The 25,146-nt window shown below is 44.8% G+C and overlaps 1 pseudogene; it reads right to left on the bottom strand.

The window, feature by feature from the left end:
- Window positions 1-301: 301 nt before the first annotated feature.
- On the bottom strand, window positions 302-25,080 carry LOC135505277 (spastin-like; annotated as a pseudogene).
- Between the last annotated feature and the right edge of the window lie 66 nt (window positions 25,081-25,146).

Raw genomic sequence — 25,146 nt, 5'->3', positions numbered from 1 at the left:
TATCCTGTCTTTAAGCAGTAGCTATACACACAGTAGTAAGGGGGGGGGGGTAATATCCTGTCTTTAAGCAGTAGGGGGGGTAATATCCTGTCTTTAAGCAGTAGCTATACACACAGTAGTAAGGGGTGGGGGGGGGGGTAATATCCTGTCTTTAAGCAGTAGCTATACACACAGTAGTAAGGGATGGGGGGGTAATATCCTGTCTTTAAGCAGTAGCTATATACCCAGTAGTAGAATTTCAACTCTCAAAGCAGTCAATACAACAATATCAACAAATCAGAACGTAATTTCTGTCTCTATGCAATTTTCTACATTTTTAATCAATCAAATTCTACAGTGGTCTATTCTATGCATCTCCATTTCCCTCCCACAAAACTGAAGCAAAACGTTGAAACTGGGAGAGACGGTTTGCTATGGTGGTGTGCACTAATGAACACACCCCTGGTTCCATCACGTCTCAGATGGAACTAACCCAGCTAGCAGATTTGGTTCGTTGGAAGTTAAGGGAACATACGGTTTAGGTTTCACATTGGTTGTGGGAACGAAGCCATATGCTTCCCGAGCATTTTTTTTTTTTAAACGTTCTGAGAATATAAGTGAAAACGTTGACTGTTCTGGGTTTAATTTTTAGGTTGCAGGGAGGTTCTGAGAACGTTTTCCTTTGGTTCCTTGATAAAACATTTTTTTTTAAAGATTTTTTTAAAGATTTTGTTATTTCTTTCTTCTATTTGTTAGTTGTATCACTTTTAAACTGCATTGTTGGGAAATGACTCGTAAGGAAGCATTTAAATGGTAAAGTCTATACTTCCTGGGGTTTCTTAATTAGTGCAGTGAAAATGTCAATTATAGGTTATTTTGGAGGTTTCTGAAAAACTTCCTTAAAACGTTCACTGAATATTTCAATAAGACTTTTAATAACACTGCAAGCTTAGGTTAATTGTTTGGAACTCCCAGCACAGATAGGACACATGGAAATTAATTTGCTTGGGTATTAAATCATCCATAACACAGTTTTTTTTATTTATTGTGATACGGCATCAGTGAGATTCAAACTTATAATCTTCTGTTCTTTATCCATGAAATGAGTCCACTGCACCACCAGGATGCAGCTGGAATGCCGTGTTTTTAAAAAACTCATACGAAGCTGTTCATTTTTAGTCTATTTAAAAACAGACCCCATTTCAAAAGGAAACAAGCACTCATTAAGATCAGCTATGGCCAATTAGTGGGTTACGGCCAACACACCTGAACACACTTATTAACAAGATAGAGGATAGAGCGTTTTGTTGACGCTGAGAACGGTATGTTTTTAAATAAGATTCTTAGAATGTTCTATGAACGTTAAAGTTGTCTTGTGGTTTTTATGGAACGTTTTAATGCTCTCAGATTATTATTTGACTTTAAATAGAACCATGAGGCAATCTGAAGGGAACGTTATGTTAAAGTACTGTAATTCCCACAGAAGAACGTTGTTTCTTAACGTTCTCTGAACAATTGGAGAACATTCCCAACGTCAAACCAGCTGGAGAACATTCCCAGAACGTAACCATGTTTGAACGTTAAGGAAACATTCTGGTTAAAGCAATGAAATACCTAAAAAAAAATGTTTCGTCAAGTCCCTTAAATGTGCTGAGAATGTTCCAAAGCCAAGCAACTCCCTGTACCATTCCCAGAAAGTTGTGAAAGGGTTTTATGGTAAAAATAAACATAGAACAACAACCACACTCTAAGAAACATATAGTTCTCAGAACGTTATGTGCTAGCTGGGAAATGAGTTAGTTCCATGGTTCTAGAAGGCTGTAGTGTCTCCGTAGTCAGTGTTCCATCGTACATAGAGGTCCAGGGTTGTGGGACTGACACTGGGCTTAATACGCTTCAGAGAATCCTCAAAGTCCTTGCAGCGGATGTTACGCATCTGTAACAGCATACACAGAAATGTATTCTCTATTTCATACACAGAAATGTCTTCTCTATTTCATACAGAAATGTCTTCTCTATTTCATACACAGAAATGTAACAGAAATGTCTTCTCTATTTCATACACAGAAATGTATTCTCTATTCATGTCAGACAGTCTATTATAGCTTTGAGCTGTTATAACTTACATCACTAGCAGCCATGTTTTTCACTTGCTCTGGTCCCAGTTCTGTGTGAACAGACAAAACAAACATGATCAGGGGCCAGGCATAAAGACACTTAGCGACCTCGTCAAGGCATAAAGACAATGTAGCGACCTTAACCCAACACTTAGCGACCTTAACCCAACACTTAGCGACCCCGTCAAGGCATAAAGACAATGTAGCGACCTTAACCCAACACTTAGCGACCTCGTCAAGGCATAAAGACACTGTAGAGACCTTAACCCAACACTTAGCGATCTCGTCAAGGCATAAAGACACTGTAGCGACCTTAACCCCCCCTCAAGTTTGCTACAATATTATAATATACACCGACCAGACAGTTTATTAGGTACACCCAACTAGTACAGGGGGCGGACTCCGCTTTGCCTCCAGAACGGCCTGAATTATTCAGGGCATTCTACAAGGGTGTCGGAAACGTTCCACGTGGATGTCGGTCCATGCTGACGCGATGGCATCATGCAGTTTGGACGGCAGTATATTCATGCTGCTAACGGCTCGTTCCATCTCATCCCATTACTCTATTAGGTCGAGGTGTGGGACTGACCAGGCCACTCAAATACACTGAACTGACCGTCGTGTTCCAGGAAATGGTTTTCCACTCTTCAATTGTCCAGTGTTGGTGATGGCGTTGTCTACTGGAGCTGCTTCCTCTTGTTTTTAGCTGATATGAGTGGAACCCAGTGTGGTCGGCAGCTGCAATAGCCCATCCATGACAAGGATCGCCAGGTTGTGCGTTCCCCGAGTTGCCTTTCTGCACATCACTGTTGCACTGCGCCGTTATTTGCCTGTTTGTGGCGCGCCTGTTAGCTTGCACGATTCTTGCCATTCTCCTTTTCACCTCTTTCATCAACATTTTCCCCCCACAGGACTGTCGCTGACTGGATGTTTATGTTTTGTTTTGTTGACACCATTCTCAGGAAACCCTAGACGCTGAAAAGCCCAGGAGGGCGTCTGTGTCAGTGATTATGGATCCGGTCTGCTTGGTACCGACGATCACACCATCCTCAACGTCGTTTAGGTCACTAGTTTAGCCCATTCTAACATTCAGTGGAACAGTAACTGAATGGCTCGATGCCCGTCTGCACGTTTTATATAGTAGGAGCGATCCGAGGTGTACCTAATAAACTGTCCGGATAGTGTATGATAGGTACATTGTCTATTACTATTGCACATAGCCATAACTTTTGGGCATTGGGGAAAGATGAAAAGATAGGCCTTTACTCACCCCTGATTGGTCCAAGAGCAGCATCCTTAGCCAGCGATGTAAGATCACTTCCTGAATAGCCCCCCGTCATTCTGAGAAGGTTTATACTTCGGTTAGAGCATGTTTAGGTTGTATAGTTTTATCTCTACGGTTTATGCTGGGGGGTGGGGTGGGGGGGGGGGGGTGGCCTTGTGTAACATGGTGTGAGAACTTACTTTGCTAGATGGGCTAATTCCTTCTGATTGAGTGGGTGTCCATGTTTTCCCAATAGATTCTTCAGCAACTTGAAACGCGTCTGTGATGATAGCAAACACATAACATTGGTTAAAACAAATATTATTTTTTATTTTTATTATTATTATTATTATTATTATTATTTTTAAATCTTCCCAGTAAACCACTCAAGCCATAACAAAGTTCAGTGTTGGTCCTACACAAGAGGAAACATGCAACAAGGGTTTACCTCCTCTGTTGGTAAGGCCACGTGCACCCTTTTGGCAAATCGCCTGTAGAGGGAAAAACAAGATAACAAATTAAATATTGTCACCAGGGGTTTGAACCGGTTCAGGGAACAGAAATGGAAACAGATGAAAAACAAATGACATGAACAGAATCACAACAGGGAATGAAAGTGATCTATACTGGTTTTGGAACAGAACTGTTATTTCCCCCAGCCGTTTTAGGCTACCTGCCTCTCCCCATCTGAAGCATAGGCTACAGTAGCCTACCGACGTCACAAGACTGATTCAGAAATTAGGGAGAGACGAGAGATTGTTTTTATTAGAAAAACGATAGATAAAACGTTTTCAATGCTAATAAATTATACTATATTTATCACTTTTCGCGTTGGATTTCTAAACTACAAAAAAAAAAGATAGAACGTGTTTTGATTTTACTTCCGGTGACGCTAGGCACACACAAGCTTATTAGCTAGCTAACTCTGGCTTAACATTGGACCAAAACCAGGAAGTTCAAAGACATTCAAAGGTTCCTTCTTTCATAGAAGCTGCTATGTCACATGTCTAATTCTGTGGGCCTAATTTCAGATAATGCATATCATAACAACATGCCCAGTGCTACAAGCCAAACCCTCCTCCTTCACCCACTCTCCCCACCTGTCAAATGTTTTGTCACATCTCGCGCCCTACACTGGTCTCAGAGGTTTGAAAAAACAGAAAGGAACAATATAAAATGTTCTATCTGCACTTGAGTGGTCATTTGTGTCCAGTAAATGTAAACAACCAAAAAAAATAACGATTTCAGAGGTTTGAAAAAACAGAAAGGAACAATATAAAATGTTACTTATTTTCAGCTTCCTGTGTGTGTTGTGTCCAGTACCTGAGACCAGCTTCCTGTGTGTGTTGTGTCCAGTACCTGAGACCAGCTTCCTGTGTGTGTTGTGTCCAGTACCCGAGACCAGCTTCCTGTGTGTGTTGTGTCCAGTACCCGAGACCAGCTTCCTGTGTGTGTTGTGTCCAGTACCTGAGACCAGCTTCCTGTGTGTGATGTGTCCAGTACCTGAGACCAGCTTCCTGTGTGTGTTGTGTCCAGTACCTGAGACCAGCTTCCTGAGACCAGCTTCCTGTGTGTGTTGTGTCCAGTACCTGAGCACCAGCTTCCTGTGTGTGTTGTGTCCAGTACCTGAGACCAGCTTCCTGTGTGTGTTGTGTCCAGTACCTGAGACCAGCTTCCTGTGTGTGTTGTGTCCAGTACCCGAGACCAGCTTCCTGTGTGTGTTGTGTCCAGTACCTGAGACCAGCTTCCTGTGTGTGTTGTGTCCAGTACCCGAGACCAGCTTCCTGTGTGTGTTGTGTCCAGTACCTGAGCACAGCTTCGTCCAGCTCCTGTGGTCTGTTTGTAGCTCCCATCACCAGAACCCTCTCTGCCCCTTCCGACTGCACCTGCAACCATCCAGGAGACTGTTAAAGGATACCATATATACAACCATCCAGGAGACTGTTGAAGGATACCATATATACACAACCATCCAGGAGACTGTTGAAGGATACCATAGATACAACCATCCAGGAGACTGTTAAAGGATACCATATATACAACCATCCAGGAGACTGTTGAAGGATACCATAGATACAACCATCCAGGAGACTGTTGAAGGATACCATATATACACAACCATCCAGGAGACTGTTGAAGGATACCATAGATACACAACCATCCAGGAGACTGTTGAAGGATACCATATACACAACCATCCAGGAGACTGTTGAAGGATACCATAGATACAACCATCCAGGAGACTGTTGAAGGATACCATATTTACAACCATCCAGGAGACTGTTGAAGGATACCATAGATACAACCATCCAGGAGACTGTTGAAGGATACCATATACACAACCATCCAGGAGACTGTTGAAGGATACCATAGATACAACCATCCAGGAGACTGTTGAAGGATACGATAGATACACAACCATCCAGGAGACTGTTGAAGGATACCATAGATACAACCATCCAGGAGACTGTTGAAGGATACCATAGATACAACCATCCAGGAGACTGTTGAAGGGATACCATCCACGAGACTGTTGAAGGATACAACCATCCAGGAGATCCAGGAGACTGTTGAAGGATACCATAGATACAACCATCCAGGAGACTGTTGAAGGATACCATAGATACACAACCATCCAGGAGACTGTTGAAGGATACCATAGATACAAGCATCCAGGAGACTGTTGCATTCGGCCATTTTTGCACTGCCATGCAATCTCCATAGACAAACATTTGCAGTAGAATGGCCTTACAGAAGAGCTCAGTGCTTTCAAGTGGCACTGTCATAGGATGCCGTCTCCAACAAGGATCAATTTCTGCCTTGCCAGACGGTCAACTCTGAAGTGGAAACAGCGAAGTGGAAACGTCTAGGATCAACAACGGCTCAGTGGTAGGCCACACAAACTCACGGAACGGGACCGCTGAGTACTGAAGCGTATAAAAATCATCTTTCCTCAGTTGCAACTCGGTTGTAACACTCAATACCAAGTTCCAAACTGCCTCTGGAAGCAACGTCAGCACAAGAACTGTTAGTCGGGAACTTCATGAAATGGGTTTCCACGGCCGAGCAGCCACATACAAGTCTAAGATCACCATGCGCAATGCCAAGCGTCGTCTGGAGTGGTGTAAAGATCCCCACCATTGGACTCTGGAGCAGTGGAAACACGTTCTCTGGAGTGATAAATCACGCTTCACCATCTGGCAGTCCGATGGATGAATCTGGGTTTGGAGGATGCCAGGAGAACGCTACCTGCCCCAATGCATAGTACCAACTGTAAAGTTTGGTGGAGGAGGACTAATAGTCTGGGGCTGTTTTTCATGGTTTGGGCCCCTTTGTTCCTGTGAAGGGTAATCTTAACGCTACAGCATTCGATAACATTCTAGACGATTCTGTGCTTCCAACTTTGTGGCAACAGTTTGGGGAAGGCCCTTTCCTGTTTGAGCATGACAATGCCCCCCTGTGCACAAAGCGAGGTCCATACAGATGGTTTGTCGCAATCGGTGTGGAAGAACTTGACTGTCCTGCACAGAGCCCTGAACTCAACACCATTGATCCCCATTGGGATGAATCGGAATGCCGACTGCGAGCCAAGCCTAATCGCCCAACATCAGTGGACAGCCTCACTAATGAGCCTATGGCTGAATGGAAGCAAGTCCCCGCAGCAATGTTCCTACATCTAGTGGAAAGCCTTCCCAGAAGAGTGGAGGCTGTTATAGCAGCAATGTTCCTACATCTAGTGGAAAGCCTTCCCAGAAGAGTGGAGGCTGTTATAGCAGCAATGTTCCTACATCTAGTGGAAAGCCTTCCCAGAAGAGTGGAGGCTGTTATAGCAGCAATGTTCCTACATCTAGTGGAAAGCCTTCCCAGAAGAGTGGAGGCTGTTATAGCAGCAATGTTTCTACATCTAGTGGAAAGCCTTCCCAGAAGAGTGGAGGCTGTTATAGCAACAATGTTCCTACATCTAGTGGAAAGCTTCCCAGAAGAGTGGAGGCTGTTATAGCAGCAATGTTCCAACATCTAGTGGAAAGCCTTCCCAGAAAAGTGGAGGCTGTTATAGCAGCAAAGGGGGACCAACTCCAGCCACGAATACCCATGGTTTTGGAATGAGATGTTCATCTAGTGGAAAGATGAGCAGCTGTCCACATACTTTTGGTCACGTAGTGTACATAAGGTCTTTTATAGAAACACTCATAAGGTCTCATTAGTAACCCATACAGGAAACACTCATAAGGTCTTTTAACCCATACAGGAAACACTCATAAGGTCTTTTATAGCTCATTAATAACCCATACAGGAAACACTCATAAGGTCTTTTATAGCTCATTAATAACCCATACAGGAAACAGGAAACACTCATAAGGTCTTTTATAGCTCATTAGTAACCCATACAGGAAACACAGGAAACTCATAAGGTCTTTTATAGCTCATTAGTAACCCATACAGGAAAACACTCATAAGGTCTTTTATAGCTCATTAGTAACCCATACAGGAAACACTCATAAGGTCTTTTATAGCTCATTAGTAACCCATACAGGAAACACTCATAAGGTCTTTTATAGCTCATTAGTAACCCATACAGGAAACACTCATAAGGTCTTTTATAGCTCATTAGTAACCCATACAGGAAACACTCATAAGGTCTTTTATAGCTCATTAGCAACCCATACAGGAAACACAGGAAACACACAGGAAACATAAGGTCTTTTATAGCTCATTAGTAACCCATACAGGAAACACTCATTAAACAGTAACCCATACAGGAAACACTCATAAGGTCTTTTACACAGACACTCATTGCAACTGCCGTTGATAATTGCAGACGGGAGTAACATTACCGTGACATAACTAAAATGGTCGTTGGTCTTACCCCGTCAAACTGTATGAGAAACTCTGTTTTTAAACGCCGACTGGCATCGTGTTCTCCTTCCCGCCTCTCACAGAGCAGGCTGTCGATCTCATCTGGGAGGACGGCAAACAGACAGGGATCATAACGTCAATGAACAGCTACTGTCTGTTCAGTCTCTCAGAAACAAACAACTAGGGTAAAACATTTTTATTAAAAGCTGTAAAAATGTCCCTTTTTTTTGGACGACCTGAAAAAAATTCACATAGAAATGTGTGTTATAGATCTGTCACTCTCATTGACAGCCTGTCTAAGATGCAGTAGATCTGTTCTATGTGAGCTAGTTCTGTGCTTCTCGTTCTTATGTTTAGTTTTTGCGTCTTTTACTTTCGGTTTTGTACACCAGCTACGAACAGCTGAAAATACAATATTTATGCTTAGGGAAAATATATTTCACAGCGGTTTAGATGGTACAATGATTCTCTACACTATACTTGCTTGTTTAGTCACATAAACTGAAATTAGGCAAAACCTTTGGAATATAAACTACCAGGAAATGGCAGAGTGATTTCTGCATCTTCAACTAGTCCAATTCACCCCTTACTATGTAAAGCGCTTCGAGTACCCCATTATCTAGAAAGTCGCTATAAAAATCCAATCCATTATTACAATTAAACGAATGTAATGAACGGTCGGTTTCTTTGGACAGACGAAAAGCCTAGTCCTAGACTAACAACAAAAAAACAATGGAACATGTCAAGTTCAAATGTTAATGTTGGACGTCAGATCACTGATTGATGATATTGAGTAGAGAGTAAAATCACTCAAACCAACCAATGAAGATGATGGCAGGCTGTAGTTCTCTGGCCACAGCAAACAGAGCTCTGACCAGCTTCTCTCCCTCTCCCACCTGGGAAGGAGAGATACAGGTCAGAGGTCACTCAAGTACAACGACGAACACTTTACACTGGAAGGTAAAGGGCGACTTTATAAAGTGGTTTTAAAAGAGTTCATAAAGCAGTTTAAAGACGATCAGTTTAACTATCAATAAACAGATACAACTAGTTAGCTAATCCACTAGTTGGGACATATTTCTACATGGGCCCTGGTCTACAGTAGTCCACTACCCTATAGACCCTGGTCTACAGTAGTCCACTACCCTATAGACCCTGGTCAACAGTAGTCACTACCCTATAGACCCTGGTCTACAGTAGTCCACTACCCTGGTCAACAGTAGTCCACCCTAGACCCTGGTCTACAGTAGTCCACTACCCTGGTCAACAGTAGTCCACTACCCTGGTCTACAGTAGTCCACTACCCTATAGACCCTGGTCAACAGTAGTCCACTACCCTGGTCAACAGTAGTCCACTACCCTATAGACCCTGGTCAACAGTAGTCCACTACCCTGGTCTACAGTAGTCCACTACCCTGGTCTACAGTAGTCCACTACCCTGGTCTACAGTAGTCCACTACCCTGGTCAACAGTAGTCCACTACCCTGGTTAACAGTAGTCCACTACCCTGGTCTACAGTAGTCCACTACCCTGGTCTACAGTAGTCCACTACCCTGGTCAACAGTAGTCCACTACCCTGGTCAACAGTAGTCCACTACCCTATAGACCCTGGTCAACAGTAGTCCACTACCCTATAGACCCTGGTCTACAGTAGTCCACTACCCTAGGCCCTGGTCGACAGTAGTCCACTACCCTATAGACCCTGGTCAACAGTAGTCCACTACCCTGGTCAACAGTAGACCCTGGTCAACAGTAGTCCACTACCCTATAGACCCTGGTCAACAGTAGTCCACTACCCTATAGACCCTGGTCAACAGTAGTCCACTACCCTATAGACCCTGGTCTACAGTAGTCCACTACCCTATAGACCCTGGTCAACAGTAGTCCACTACCCTATAGACCCTGGTCTACAGTAGTCCACTACCCTATAGACCCTGGTCAACAGTAGTCCACTACCCTATAGACCCTGGTCAACAGTAGTCCACTACCCTATAGACCCTGGTCTACAGTAGTCCACTACCCTGGTCTACAGTAGTCCACTACCCTGGTCAACAGTAGTCCACTACCCTATAGGCCCTGGTCAACAGTAGTCCCTGGTCTACAGTAGTCCACTACCCTATAGACCCTGGTCTACAGTAGTCCACTACCCTATAGACCCTGGTCTACAGTAGTCCACTACCCTATAGACCCTGGTCAACAGTAGTCCACTAGACCCTGGTCAACAGTAGTCCACTACCCTATAGACCCTGGTCAACAGTAGTCCACTACCCTATAGACCCTGGTCTACAGTAGTCCACTACCCTATAGACCCTGGTCAACAGTAGTCCACTACCCTGGTCAACAGTAGTCCACTACCCTATAGACCCTGGTCAACAGTAGTCCACTACCCTATAGACCCTGGTCAACAGTAGTCCACTACCCTGGTCAACAGTAGTCCACTACCCTATAGACCCTGGTCTACAGTAGTCCACTACCCTATAGACCCTGGTCAACAGTAGTCCACCCTAGACCCTGGTCAACAGTAGTCCACACCCTATAGACCCTGGTCTACAGTAGTCTACTACCCTAGACCCTGGTCAACAGTAGTCCACTAGACCCTGGTCAACAGTAGTCCACTACCCTATAGACCCTGGTCTACAGTAGTCCACTACCCTATAGACCCTGGTCAACAGTAGTCCTACCCTAGACCCTGGTCAACAGTAGTCCACTACCCTATAGACCCTGGTCTACAGTAGTCCACTACCCTATAGACCCTGGTCAACAGTAGTCCACTACCCTGGTCAACAGTAGTCCACTACCCTATAGACCCTGGTCAACAGTAGTCCACTACCCTATAGACCCTGGTCAACAGTAGTCTACTACCCTATAGACCCTGGTCAACAGTAGTCCACTACCCTGGTCAACAGTAGTCCACTACCCTATAGGCCCTGGTACAGTAGTCCACTACCCTGGTCTACAGTAGTCCACTACCCTATAGACCCTGGTCAACAGTAGTCCACTACCCTGGTCAACAGTAGTCCACTACCCTATAGGCCCTGGTCAACAGTAGTCCACTACCCTATAGACCCTGGTCAACAGTAGTCCACTACCCTATAGACCCTGGTCTACAGTAGTCCACTACCCTGGTCAACAGTAGTCCACTACCCTATAGACCCTGGTCAACAGTAGTCCACTACCCTATAGACCCTGGTCAACAGTAGTCCACTACCCTATAGACCCTGGTCAACAGTAGTCCACTACCCTATAGACCCTGGTCAACAGTAGTCCACTACCCTATAGACCCTGGTCAACAGTAGTCCACTACCCTATAGACCCTGGTCTACAGTAGTCCACTACCCTGGTCAACAGTAGACCCTGGTCTACAGTAGTCCACTACCCTATAGACCCTGGTCAACAGTAGTCCACTACCCTATAGACCCTGGTCAACAGTAGTCCACTACCCTATAGACCCTGGTCTACAGTAGTCCACTACCCTATAGACCCTGGTCTACTGTAGTCCACTACCCTGGTCAACAGTAGTCCACTACCCTATAGACCCTGGTCAACAGTAGTCCACTAGACCCTGGTCAACATAGACCCTGACCCTGGTCAACAGTAGTCCACTACCCTATAGACCCTGGTCAACAGTAGTCCACTACCCTGGTCAACAGTAGTCCACTACCCTATAGACCCTGGTCAACAGTAGTCCACTACCCTATAGACCCTGGTCAACAGTAGTCCACTACCCTATAGACCCTGGTCTACAGTAGTCCACTACCCTGGTCTACAGTAGTTCACTACCCTATAGACCCTGGTCAACAGTAGTCCACTACCCTATAGACCCTGGTCTACAGTAGTCCACTACCCTATAGGCCCTGGTCGACAGTAGTCCACTACCCTATAGACCCTGGTCAACAGTAGTCCACTACCCTGGTCAACAGTAGTCCACTACCCTGGTCAACAGTAGTCCACTACCCTGGTCAACAGTAGTCCACTACCCTGGTCAACAGTAGTCCACTACCTGGTCAATAGACCCTGGTCAACAGTAGTCCACTACCCTATAGACCCTGGTCAACAGTAGTCCACTACCCTATAGACCCTGGTCAACAGTAGTCCACTACCCTATAGACCCTGGTCAACAGTAGTCCACTACCCTGGTCAGACAGTAGTCCACTACCCTGGTCAACAGTAGTCCACTACCCTGGTCAACAGTAGTCCACTACCCTGGTCAACAGTAGTCCACTACCCTATAGACCCTGGTCAACAGTAGTCTACTACCCTTATAGACCCTGGTCAACAGTAGTCCACTAGTCCCCTATAGACCCTGGTCAACAGTAGTCCACTACCCTATAGACCCTGGTCAACAGTAGTCCACTACCCTGGTCTACAGTAGTCCACTACCCTGGTCAACAGTAGTCCACTTCCCTATAGTCCACTACCCTGGTCTACAGTAGTCCACTACCCTATAGACCCTGGTCAACAGTAGTCCACTACCTGGTCTATAGACCCTGGTCAACAGTAGTCCACTACCCTATCCAGACCCTGGTCAACAGTAGTCCACTACCCTGGTCTACAGTAGTCCACTACCCTGGTCAACAGTAGTCCACTACCCTATAGACCCTGGTCATTTTGGACACAGTAGACCACTACCTTATAGACCCTGGTCATTTAGTAGTCCACTACACTGATGTTAAAACAGTGGGAGTCCACTACCCTATAGGCCCTGGAAAACAGATCAATCATTATCCTGGAAACAGTAGTCCACTACCTTTGGTCAACAGTAGTCCACTACCCAATATTATCCTGGTCAAAGTAGTCCATTTCTACTTTGGCCTGGGTAGAGGGAAAAACAGATAATCATTATCCTGGTCAACAGTAGTCCACTACCTTTGGCCTCTACAGGGAAAAACAGATCAATCATTATCATGACCCTGGTCAGGAGTCCATTTCTACTGCTTTGGCCTACAGTAGAGGAAAAACAGTCCATTATCCTGGAAACAGTAGTCCACTACCCTGGTCAAAACAGATCAATCATTATCATGGAAACAGTAGTCCATTTCTACTGCCCTGGTCAGAGGGTCAAAACAGTCAATCATTATCAGAGAAAGAGGTGCCATTTCTACTTTGGACACAGTAAATGACCAATCATTATCATGAGAAAAGGACTCCATTTCACCCATTTAGAGGTCAAACAGAGGCAATGATGTATAAAGAAAGGTGGCATGGGACTCCATTTCTACTGCTTTGGCCTGGGTAGAGGGGAAAAACAGATCAATCATTATCATGAGAAAGAGGACTCCATTTCTACTGCTTTGGCCTGGGTAGAGGAAAAACAGATCAATCATTATCATGAGAAAGAGGACTCCATTTCTACTGCTTTGGCCTGGGTAGAGGGTCAAAACAGATCAATCATTATCATGAGAAAGAGGACTCCATTTCTACTGCTTTGGCCTGGGTAGAGGGAAAAACAGATCAATCATTATCATGAGAAAGAGGACTCCATTTCTACTGCTTTGGCCTGGGTAGAGGGTCAAAACAGATCAATCATTATCATGAGAAAGAGGACTCCATTTCTACTGCTTTGGCCTGGGTAGAGGGTCAAAACAGATCAATCATTATCATGAGAAAGAGGACTCCATTTCTACTGCTTTGGCCTGGGTAGAGGGTCAAAACAGATCAATCATTATCATGAGAAAGAGGACTCCATTTCTACTGCTTTGGCCTGGGTAGAGGGACAAAACAGATCAATCATTATCATGAGAAAGAGGACTCCATTTCTACTGCTTTGGCCTGGGTAGAGGGTCAAAACAGATCAATCATTATCATGAGAAAGAGGACTCCATTTCTACTGCTTTGGCCTGGGTAGAGGGTCAAAACAGATCAATCATTATCATGAGAAAGAGGACTCCATTTCTAGTGCTTTGGCCTGGGTAGAGGGTCAAAACAGATCAATCATTATCATGAGAAAGAGGACTCCATTTCTACTGCTTTGGCCTGGGTAGAGGGTCAAAACAGATCAATCATTATCATGAGAAAGAGGACTCCATTTCTACTGCTTTGGCCTGGGTAGAGGGTCAAAACAGATCAATCATTATCATGAGAAAGAGGACTCCATTTCTACTGCTTTGGCCTGGGTAGAGGGTCAAAACAGATCAATCATTATCATGAGAAAGAGGACTCCATTTCTACTGCTTTGGCCTGGGTAGAGGGTCAAAACAGATCAATCATTATCGTGAGAAAGAGGACTTCATTTCTACTGCTTTGGCCTGGGTAGAGGGTCAAAACAGATCAATCATGATCATGAGAAAGAGGACTCCATTTCTACTGCTTTGGCCTGGGTAGAGGGTCAGAACAGATCAATCATTATCGTGAGAAAGAGGACTTCATTTCTACTGCTTTGGCCTGGGTAGAGGGTCAAAACAGATCAATCATGATCATGAGAAAGAGGACTCCATTTCTACTGCTTTGGCCTGGGTAGAGAGACACAATAGATACATTTATTATCATGAGAAAGAGGCATAATGTCGTCAACACCATGTGATGTCATTTGATGGTCACAAATGTTTGACTCACCAGCATGGTCTTTCCGTTGCCTGGGGGACCGAAGAGGAGCAGACCTCGTGCCGGGGATCTGAGACCAGTGAACAGCTAGAGGGGACCAACACAACACCAAAGACTGGAGTAGAGACAACACCACCATAGACTGGAGTAGAGACAACACTATAGACTGGAGTAGAGACAACACTACTATAGACTGGACTAGAGACAACACTACTATAGACTGGACTAGAGACAACACTACTATAGACTGGACTAGAGACAACAACACTATAGACTGGAGTAAAGACAACAACACTATAGACTGGACTAGAGACAACACTATCGACTGGACTAGAGACACCACTACAGACTGGACTAGAGACAACACCACTACAGACTGGACTAGAGACAACACCACCATAGACTGGACTAGAGACAACACCACTATAGACTGGACTAGAGACAACACCACTATAGACTGGACTAGAGACAACACCACTATAGACTGGACTAGAGAAAACAACACTACAGACTGGACTAGAGAAAACAACACTACAGACTGGACTAGAGAAAACAACACCAGACTGGACTAGAGAAAACAACACTACGGACTGGACTAGAGAAAACAACACTACAGACTGGACTAGAGAAAACAACACTACAGACTGGACTAGAGAAAACAACACTACAGACTGGACTAGAGACAACAACACGATAGACTGGACTAGAGACAACAACACTATAGACTGGACTAGAGAGACAACAACACTATAGACTGGACTAGAGACACTACAACACTATAGAGACTAGAGACAACACTGTAGAGACTAGTGGCAACACTATAGACTGGACTAGAGACAACACTATAGACTGAGACTATAGACTGGACTAGAACAACACCACTATAGACTTGACTAGAGACAACACTATAGACTAGACTAGAGACAACACTATAGACTGGACTAGAGACAACACTATAGACTGGACTAGAGACAACACTATAGACTGGACTAGAGACAATATAGTGGACAACACTATAGACTGGACTAGTGGCAACACTATAGACTGGACTAGAGACAGACTGGACTAGAGAAAACAACACTACAGACTGGACTAGAGAAAACAACACTACAGACTGGACTAGAGAAAACAACACTACAGACTGGACTAGAGAAAACAACACTATAGACTGGACTAGAGACAACAACACTATAGACTGGACTAGTGGCAACACTATAGACTGGACTAGTGGCAACACTATAGACTGGACTAGTGGCAACACTATAGACTGGACTAGTGGCAACACTATAGACCGGACTAGTGGCAACACTATAGACCGGACTAGTGGCAACACTATAGACCGGACTAGTGGCAACACTATAGACTGGACTAGTGGCAACACTATAGAGACAACACTATAGACTGGACTAGAGACAACACTATAGAGACTGGACTATAGACTGGACAACACTATAGACTGGACTAGAGACAACACTATAGACTGGACTAGAGACAACAACACTACAGACTAGGACTAGACTGAAAACAACACTATAGACTGGACTAGTGGACTATAGACTGGAGAAAACAACACTATAGACTGGACTAGAGACTAGAGAAAACAACACTATAGACTGGACTAGAGAAAACAACACTACAGAGACTGGACTAGAGACAACAACACTATAGACTGGACAACACTATAGACTGGACTAGAGACAACACTACAGACTGGACTAGAGACAACACTATAGACTGGACTAGTGGCAACACTATAGACTGGAAGTGGCAACACTATAGACTGGAGTAGAGACAACACTACAGACTGGACTAGAGACAACACAATAGACTGGACTAGAGACAACACTACAGACTGGACTAGATTGAATCGTACTACACCGGCTACGACACTCGTCTTATGTGGCACAGCCGTGAGCTGTCCAGTGACCCGAGCCTACCAGGCGAGCTAAATCACTTCTATGTTCGCTTTGAGGCAAGCAATACTGAGGCATGCATGAGAGCATCAGCTGTCATGGACGACCGTGTGATCACGCTCTAAGTAGCCGACGTGAGTAAGACCTTTAAACAGGTCAACATTCACAAGGTGTGGCCAGACGGATTACCAGGACGTGTACTCCGGGCATGTGCTGACCAACTGGCAGGTGTCTTCACCGACATTTTCAACATGTCACAGATTGAGTCTGTAATACCAACATGTTTCAAGCAGACCACCATAGTCCCTGTGCCCAAGAACACAAAGGCAACCTGCCTAAATGACTACCGACCCGTAGCACTCACGTCTGTAGCCATGAAGTGCTTTGAATGGCTGGTCATGGCTCACATCAACACCATTATCCCAGAAACCCTAGACCCACTCCAATTTCCACACTGCTCTAACAGATCAACAGATGACGCAATATCTATTGCACTCCACACTGCCCTGACCCACCTGGACAAAAGAAACACCTATGTGAGAATGCTTTTCATTGACTACAGCTCATGTAGTAGAAAATCGGATCAAATACAACGCATTACAGAACTTGTGAAGTCAATTGCTTTTTAATACAAGAATAAAGCAAGCCGGGAAGGTCCATGGAACACATCACTTCCCAGAGCCCCGGCTCCAGTATTTATCCACCTATCTCATATCGGTCCACCCCATATGCAGATATACATATTTCCCTGATTCTTTGTTTATCATTTTTTAGTTCAGGTTTCCCACTTGCTTCCGCCCACTAACACCCACATCTGCTTTCCGTTAGATTATAATAATGGCAAGACCCTCGCTTTGACCTAAACCTCTAACCTATGACCTATGCTTTGACCCTGTAATTAGCTCCATGTGTTCTTTTGTATGTGTGTCTTTATCTCGGATCAGCAGACTGTGTGTTTCCTCTAGTTTTTGGTGTGTCCAGCCGTCTTGGCGCCTACATGTCTCCTTCTCTTCATGTGGTCTGTTTTAATGTTCAGCTATTCTGTACATCTTATGCATTTGTCTATGTGTTATATTTGCTCCCACACTCAGCGTTCAACCCCATAGTGCCCTCAAAGCTCATCACTAAGGACCCTGGGACTAAACACCTCCCTCTGCAACTGGATCCTGGACTTCCTGACGGGCCTCCCCCAGGTGGTGAGGGTAGGTAGCAACACATTTGCCATGCTGAGTTCTCAACACGGGGCCCCTCAGGGGTGCGTGCTCAGTCCCCTCCTGTACTCCTTGTTCACCCACGACTCCACCATGTACGACTCCACCATCATTAAGTTTGCAGACCTGGCCGTGTGATGTCAGGACAACAAACTCTCCCTCAACGTAACCAAGACAAAGGAGATGATTGTGGATTACAGGAAAAGGAGGACTGAGCACGTCCCCATTCTCATCGACGGGGCTGTAGTGGAGCAGGTTGAGAGCTTCAAATTCCTTGGTGTCCACATCACCAACAAACTGGAATGGTCCAAACACACCAAGACAGTCGTGAGGAGGACACGACAAAACCTATTCCCCCTCAGGAGACTGAAAAAGATTTGGAATGGGTCCTCAGATCCTCAAAAGGTTCTACAACTGCAACATCAGAAATGTTCAGAAATTGCTCGGCCTCCGACCGCAAGGTCCTACAGAGGGTTGTGCGTTCGGCCCAGTACATCACTGGGGCAAAGCTTCCTGCCATCCAGGACCTCTACACCAGGCAGTGTGAGTGGAAGGCCCTAAAAATTGTCAAAGACTCCAGCCACCCCAGTCATAGACTGTTCTCTCTACTACCGCATGGCAAGAGGTACCGGAGTGCCAAGTCTAGGACAAAAAGGCTTCTCAACAGTTTTTACCCCCAAGCCATAAGACTCCTGAACAGGTAATCAAATGGCTACACAGACTATTTGCATTGTGTTCCCCCGTCCCAACCCCTCTTTTACGCTACTGCTACTCTCTGTTCATCATATATGCATAGTCACTTCAACCATATCTACATGCACATACTTCCTCAATCAGCCTAACCGGTGTCTGTATAGAGCCTTAATACTGTATAGAGCCTCTCTACTGTATATAGCCTCTCTACTGTATATAGCCTCTCTACTGTATATAGCCTCTCTACTGTATATAGCCTCGCTACTGTATATAGCCTCGCTACTGTATATAGCCCCTCTACTGTATATAGCCTCTACTGCATATAGCCTTGCTACTGTATATAGCCCCTCTACTGTATATAGCCTCTACTGTATATAGCCTCTCTACTGCATATAGCCTCTCTACTGCATATAGCCTTGCTACTGTATAGAGCCCCTCTACTGTATAGAGCCCCTCTACTGTATAGAGCCCCTCTACTGTTATAGAGCCCCTCTACTGTTATAGAGCCCCTCTACTGTTATAGAGCCCCTCTACTGTTATAGAGCCCCTCTACTGTTATAGAGCCCCTCTACTGTTATAGAGCCCCTCTACTGTTATAGAGCCCCTCTACTGTTATAGAGCCCCTCTACTGTTATAGAGCCCCTCTACTGTTATAGAGCCCCTCTACTGTTATAGAGCCCCTCTACTGTTATAGAGCCCCTCTACTGTTATAGAGCCCCTCTACTGTTATAGAGCCCCTCTACTGTTATAGAGCCCCTCTACTGTAATTATTCACTGTTATTTACTATTTTTTATTTCCTTACTTATCTATTGTTCACCTAATACCATTTCACTAAGGTCTACTACACCTGTTGTATTCAGCATTTCACTAAGGTCTTAACAATCAGCATTTCACTAATACTACACCTGTGCACTGTTGTTGCATTTCACTAAGGTCTACTACACCTGTTGTATTCAGCATTTCACTGTAAGGACTACTCTCAGCATTTCACGTCTACTACACCTGTTGTATTCAAGGTCAGGTCTACTACACCTGTTGTATTCAGCATTTCACTGTAAGGTCTACTACACCTGTTGTATTCAGCATTTCACATTTCAGTCACAGGTCTACTACACCTGTTGTATTCAGCATTTCACTGTACAGGTCTACTACACCTGTTGTATTCAGCATTTCACTGTAAGGTCTACTACACCTGTTGTATTCATCATTTCACTGTAAGGTCTACTACACCTGTTGTATTCATCATTTGTAGGTTCAGCATTTCACTGTGAGGTCTACTACACCTGTTGTATTCAGCATTTCACTGTCAGGTCTACTACACCTGTTGTATTCAGCATTTCACTGTCAGGTCTACTACACCTGTTGTATTCAGCATTTCACTGTAATGTCTACTACACCTGTTGTATTCAGCATTTCACTGTACAGGTCTACTACACCTGTTGTATTCAGCATTTCACTGTAAGGTCTACTACACCTGTTGTATTCAGCATTTCACTGTAAGGTCTACTACACCTGTTGTATTCAGCATTTCACTGTCAGGTCTACTACACCTGTTGTATTCAGCATTTCACTGTCAGGTCTACTACACCTGTTGTATTCAGCATTTCACTGTGAGGCATTTCACTGTGAGGTCTACTACACCTGTTGTATTCATCATTTCACTGTAAGGTCTACTACACCTGTTGTATTCATCATTTCACTGTCAGGTCTACTACACCTGTTGTATTCAGCATTTCACTGTGAGGTCTACTACACCTGTTGTATTCATCATTTCACTGTCAGGTCTACTACACCTGTTGTATTCATCATTTCACTGTCAGGTCTACTACACCTGTTGTATTCAGCATTTCACTGTCAGGTCTACTACACCTGTTGTATTCAGCATTTCACTGTCAGGTCTACTACACCTGTTGTATTCGGCGCACGTGACAAATCAACTTTAATTTGATTTGACTAGAGACAGACTGGACAAGAGACAACAAGACAACAGTGAAGCCCGATTCCCACAGTAGGACCCCAACTGTACTGTGCCCTGCTCGGGGATGTGTAAACAGACCAGACCGAAGCAGCTTGGGGAGGTTGGACCCTCGAATGAGAATCAGGCTGACAGACAGCAGCTCATAACACAGAGTAGAAAGCAAACATGTTCACCTCAGGTCTGAGTGCAGGCAGGATAACTATCTCTTGAAGAGCTTGTTTAGCCAGCTCCTGACCCGCTATGTCTTCAAAGCTTACTGATGACCCACTGAAATACACACACAATGTTTAAATGACTCCAGCAGTCTCAATTACAGTCATGGGTTGTAAATACAGGAGAGCTAGAAACCCTCCTTAAAAACTCTTAAAGAGCGTGTGAATTTTTTCAGCTTTTTGTTAAAAAAATAAGTCGCACAAAATTTCAATGTCCTGCTACTCATGCCATGAATATAGTATATGCATATGATTAGTATGTGTGGATAGAAAACACTCTGAAGTCTATAAAACTGGTTAAATAATGTATGTGACAATAACAGAACGTGTGTAGCAGGCAAAACCCCAAGGAAAACTGTTCACAAAAAACAAATATCCCTCCGCCAGTTCTCTGTATTGTCTATGGCAAGGGAAAATAGATTGCGCCCAGTTTGCAGTTCCTACAGCTTCCACACGATGTCGCCAGTGTTGGGAATTGGGTTGAAGTTAATCCTTGGTGAAATGAGGAATAGGCACTTCCTGTCATCGGGGGAAGTTATGAAAGAGAGAATATGGACCATGATTTCAAGACTTGCTGCTATTGAATACAGATCGTCCCGTGATCAATTTGATCGATTATTAACGTTACTAATACCTAAAGTAGGATTACAAAAGTAGTTTGAAGTGTTTTTTAATTTTAAAAAATGACGTTGTGTTTTGTCAAGCTGTTTTTTCCTGGATCACACGGGCTTCATAAATGGACATTTTGGGTATACATGGACAGATTTAATCGAAAAAAAAGTTGCATGCTATCAGATAATAGCTTCTCATGCTTTCGCCGAAAAGCATTTTAAAAATCTGACATGTTGGCTAGATTCACAACGAGTGTAGATTTAATTGAGTACCCTGCATGTGTGTTTTAATGAAAGTTTTAGTTTTGTCGAGTACTATTAGTTGTCACTCTGAAATTTCCCCTGATGTTGATCCCTGTACAGGGACAGCAGCCATAACAAGTTTTAATTAACAAAAGTATCAGTGTGTGCCACCTCAAAGGTCTAAGAGTTTGACGTCAGGGCGGCCCCAAGAATCAATTTGATCCTGACTGCAGTCCACTACACGGATCGCTACGGGGACATGGCTACACGGATCGCTACGGGGACATGGCTACACGGATCGCTCCGGGGACCGGGCAACACAGATAGCTCCGGGGACCGGGCTACACGGATCGCTACGGGGACATGGCTACACGGATCGCTACGGGGACATGGCTACACGGATCGCTCCGGGGACATGGCTACACGGATCGCTCCGGGGACATGGCTACACGGATCGCTCCGGGGACATGGCTACACGGATCGCTCCGGGGACATGGCTACACGGGGACATGGCTACACGGATCGCTACGGGGACATGGCTACACGGACGGACGCCGGGGACATGGCTATACGGATCGCTCCGGGGACATGGCTACACGGATCGCTACGGGGACATGGCTACACGGATGGGGACATGGCTACACGGATCGCTACGGGGACATGGCTACACGGATCGCTCCGGGGACATGGCTACACGGATCGACATGGCCGGGGGACATGGCTACACGGACACGGGGATGGCTCGGCGCTCCGGGGACATGGCTACACGGATCGCTACGGGGACATGGCTACACGGATCGCTACGGGGACATGGCTACACGGATCGCTACGGGGACATGGCTACACGGATCGCTACGGGGACATGGCTACACGGATCGCTACGGGGACATGGCTACACGGACACGGGGACATGGCTACGCTACGGGACATTGACACGGATCGCTTCGGGGACATGGCTACACGGATCGCTCCGGGGACATGGCTACACGGATCGCTCCGGGGACGGATACAGATAGCTCCGGGGACCGGGGACATTGCTACGGGGCTACACGGATCGCTCCGGGGACCGGGCTACACGGATCGCTCCGGGGACATGGCTACACGGATCGCTCCGGGGACCGGGCAATACAGATATCTCCGGGGACCGGGCTACACAGATCGCTCATCTATCCTACCCGTCTACGATTTCATTCAGTATGAAGCTGGCCAACTTGCTGTCCACATTCTTGAAGTTCTTCATATCCCTCTTCTGTGGTTCCTTCGATGCTGCTGGTCTACCATTCTGTCCTCTCCCTGCAGCCCGAGGGACAACCTTAGAGAGAACACTCCATAAGTGCACAATATCATAGGAACATAAAAATACACATAAAACAAACAGGATACACTATGAGCAACAACGACCCATTTGAAACAGTATTTAAGACAAATTACGACTCAGAAACGTTGTTTTCCGTAAACTGTTAGCGGGGAGGTTATAAAACTAGGACTAAATAATTTATGGGACTAGAGGATAGGGGACGAGGATAGAACAAGGCCTGTATTTTAAAGGGACCAGAGACCGAGACAGGACATGGCCTGTACTTTAATGGGACCAGGGACAGGACCTTTACCAAGGATACCTTGATATTGTTGGTCCTGCTTGAGCCAGTGCTTGCTGGCTTACTGTGTCCTGGTCCTGGCTTGTTCTTTGGACCAGTAGGCCTCACTGGAGGGGTAGGGAGATGGCCTGGTGGACTCTGAGGGCTGTGGCTCATTTTAGACGCCGATGTACCTTCTGTGGTGAGAGACAGAGAGAGAGAGAGAGAGAGAGAGAGAGAAAGACAGAGGGTGAAAGAGAGAAAACGGAGAGAGAGAGGACGGAGAGAGAGGGTGAGAGAGAGAGGGCGGAGAGAGAGGATGGAGAGAGACCGAGGATGAGAGAGAGTAAGCGAGAATGGAGAGAGAGACCCTACAAGGTTAAATTTTAAAAAACAAAAACATTAGTAATATAACTATTTGCAAATTGCTAAAACACATAGCTGCTAATATAACAATTGAAATGTCAATCTCTTTTAAACCTTTTTGAGTGAGAAGTACTGATCTTAGTCAGGGATTTATTTACAACACAAATCTGTGTAGCTCAAAATCTAAGTGTGGCATCACTTCAAATTGTTATGAGAGAAGACTGCAGCATGCCTCATATATTACCAGCATGGGAAGTCATCATGAAGACTGCAGCATGCCTCATATATTACCAGAATGGGAAGTCATCATGAAGACTGCAGCATGCCTCATATATTACCAGAATGGGAAGTCATCATGAAGACTGCAGCATGCCTCATATATTACCAGCATGGGAAGTCATCATGAAGACTGCAGCATGCCTCATATATTACCAGAATGGGAAGTCATCATGAAGACTGCATCATGCCTCATATATTACCAGAATGGGAAGTCATCATGAAGACTGCAGCATGCCTCATATTTTACCAGAATGGGAATTCATCATGACGTGATACAATCTAAAACAACGTTCTCAACATCGTCAGAGAGCTGACCTAGAAGAGCGAGTCGGTCCTTTGCCATGGTGAGATTGTTGATCATCTTAGTTTGAAGCCTCTTCGAACGATCACAATGTTCTCCTAAAGTGAAAGACAGCGAAACGTGGTCACTGGCCAACGGCCACAACACAAACATCCTCATATTAACTTGAAAGATAATGAGGTAGGAATTATCTTACCTTGTCCTGTGACTTCAATAGCAATCCCCCTTTGAAGCTCTGCAATGCCTTTCTGATACCACTGTACTGCCTCCTCCTTCACTCCTGTCATAACAAACCCACAAGCTCAGTCACAGAGAGAGTAGACAGACAGGCAGGCAGGCAGGCAGACAGACACTCCCAGTGAGCCATTGCATAGTCACACAACATGTACGATTGGCTTCGATGCAACCAAGAGTTTTGACATTGTAAAACTCTCTTGGTTTCATCGAAGCTACTAATGTATGATAAACATATACATATATATATATATATATATATATATATATATATATATATATATATATATATATTTTTTTTTTAAGATAAGGAGATGCATTCAACCTTTGTCATCTTCATCGATCTTTAGTGCCACGGATATGTATTCAAATGCTCGTTTATGGTAGTTTCGAATGATTTCTCCGTTGTCGTTGCTGTCCCCCGCCCTAACTTTGGCCGACATGGTAGTGAAATAATTTACAACTAGTTACAGTCGCTAGCTACATCAGAATCTCAAATACAGGAGTAAACAGAGAGGACTAAACACCAGAAAAGGGCGTCAGCGAACCCAGCAATGTATTATTGTATCTCTAACCATTTTCATATCCGACAGATGATCGTAAACGTGTCTATTTTTACAATAATATCAAAACCAATGCAGAGACCCAGTCCACACAGTTCCAAGACATCGGTGTTTTGTTGAAACAGGAAGTTGCCGTAACGCATGCGTGGAACTAGCGCGCTTGTCGAACATTTAAACAAGATCCTAAATACGGTAATAAGTGATTAG

This window comes from Oncorhynchus masou, chromosome 18, assembly GCF_036934945.1.
Source record: "Oncorhynchus masou masou isolate Uvic2021 chromosome 18, UVic_Omas_1.1, whole genome shotgun sequence".
Classification (NCBI taxonomy): Eukaryota; Metazoa; Chordata; class Actinopteri; order Salmoniformes; family Salmonidae; genus Oncorhynchus; species Oncorhynchus masou.
This window is presented reverse-complemented; position numbering and strand designations above follow the sequence as displayed.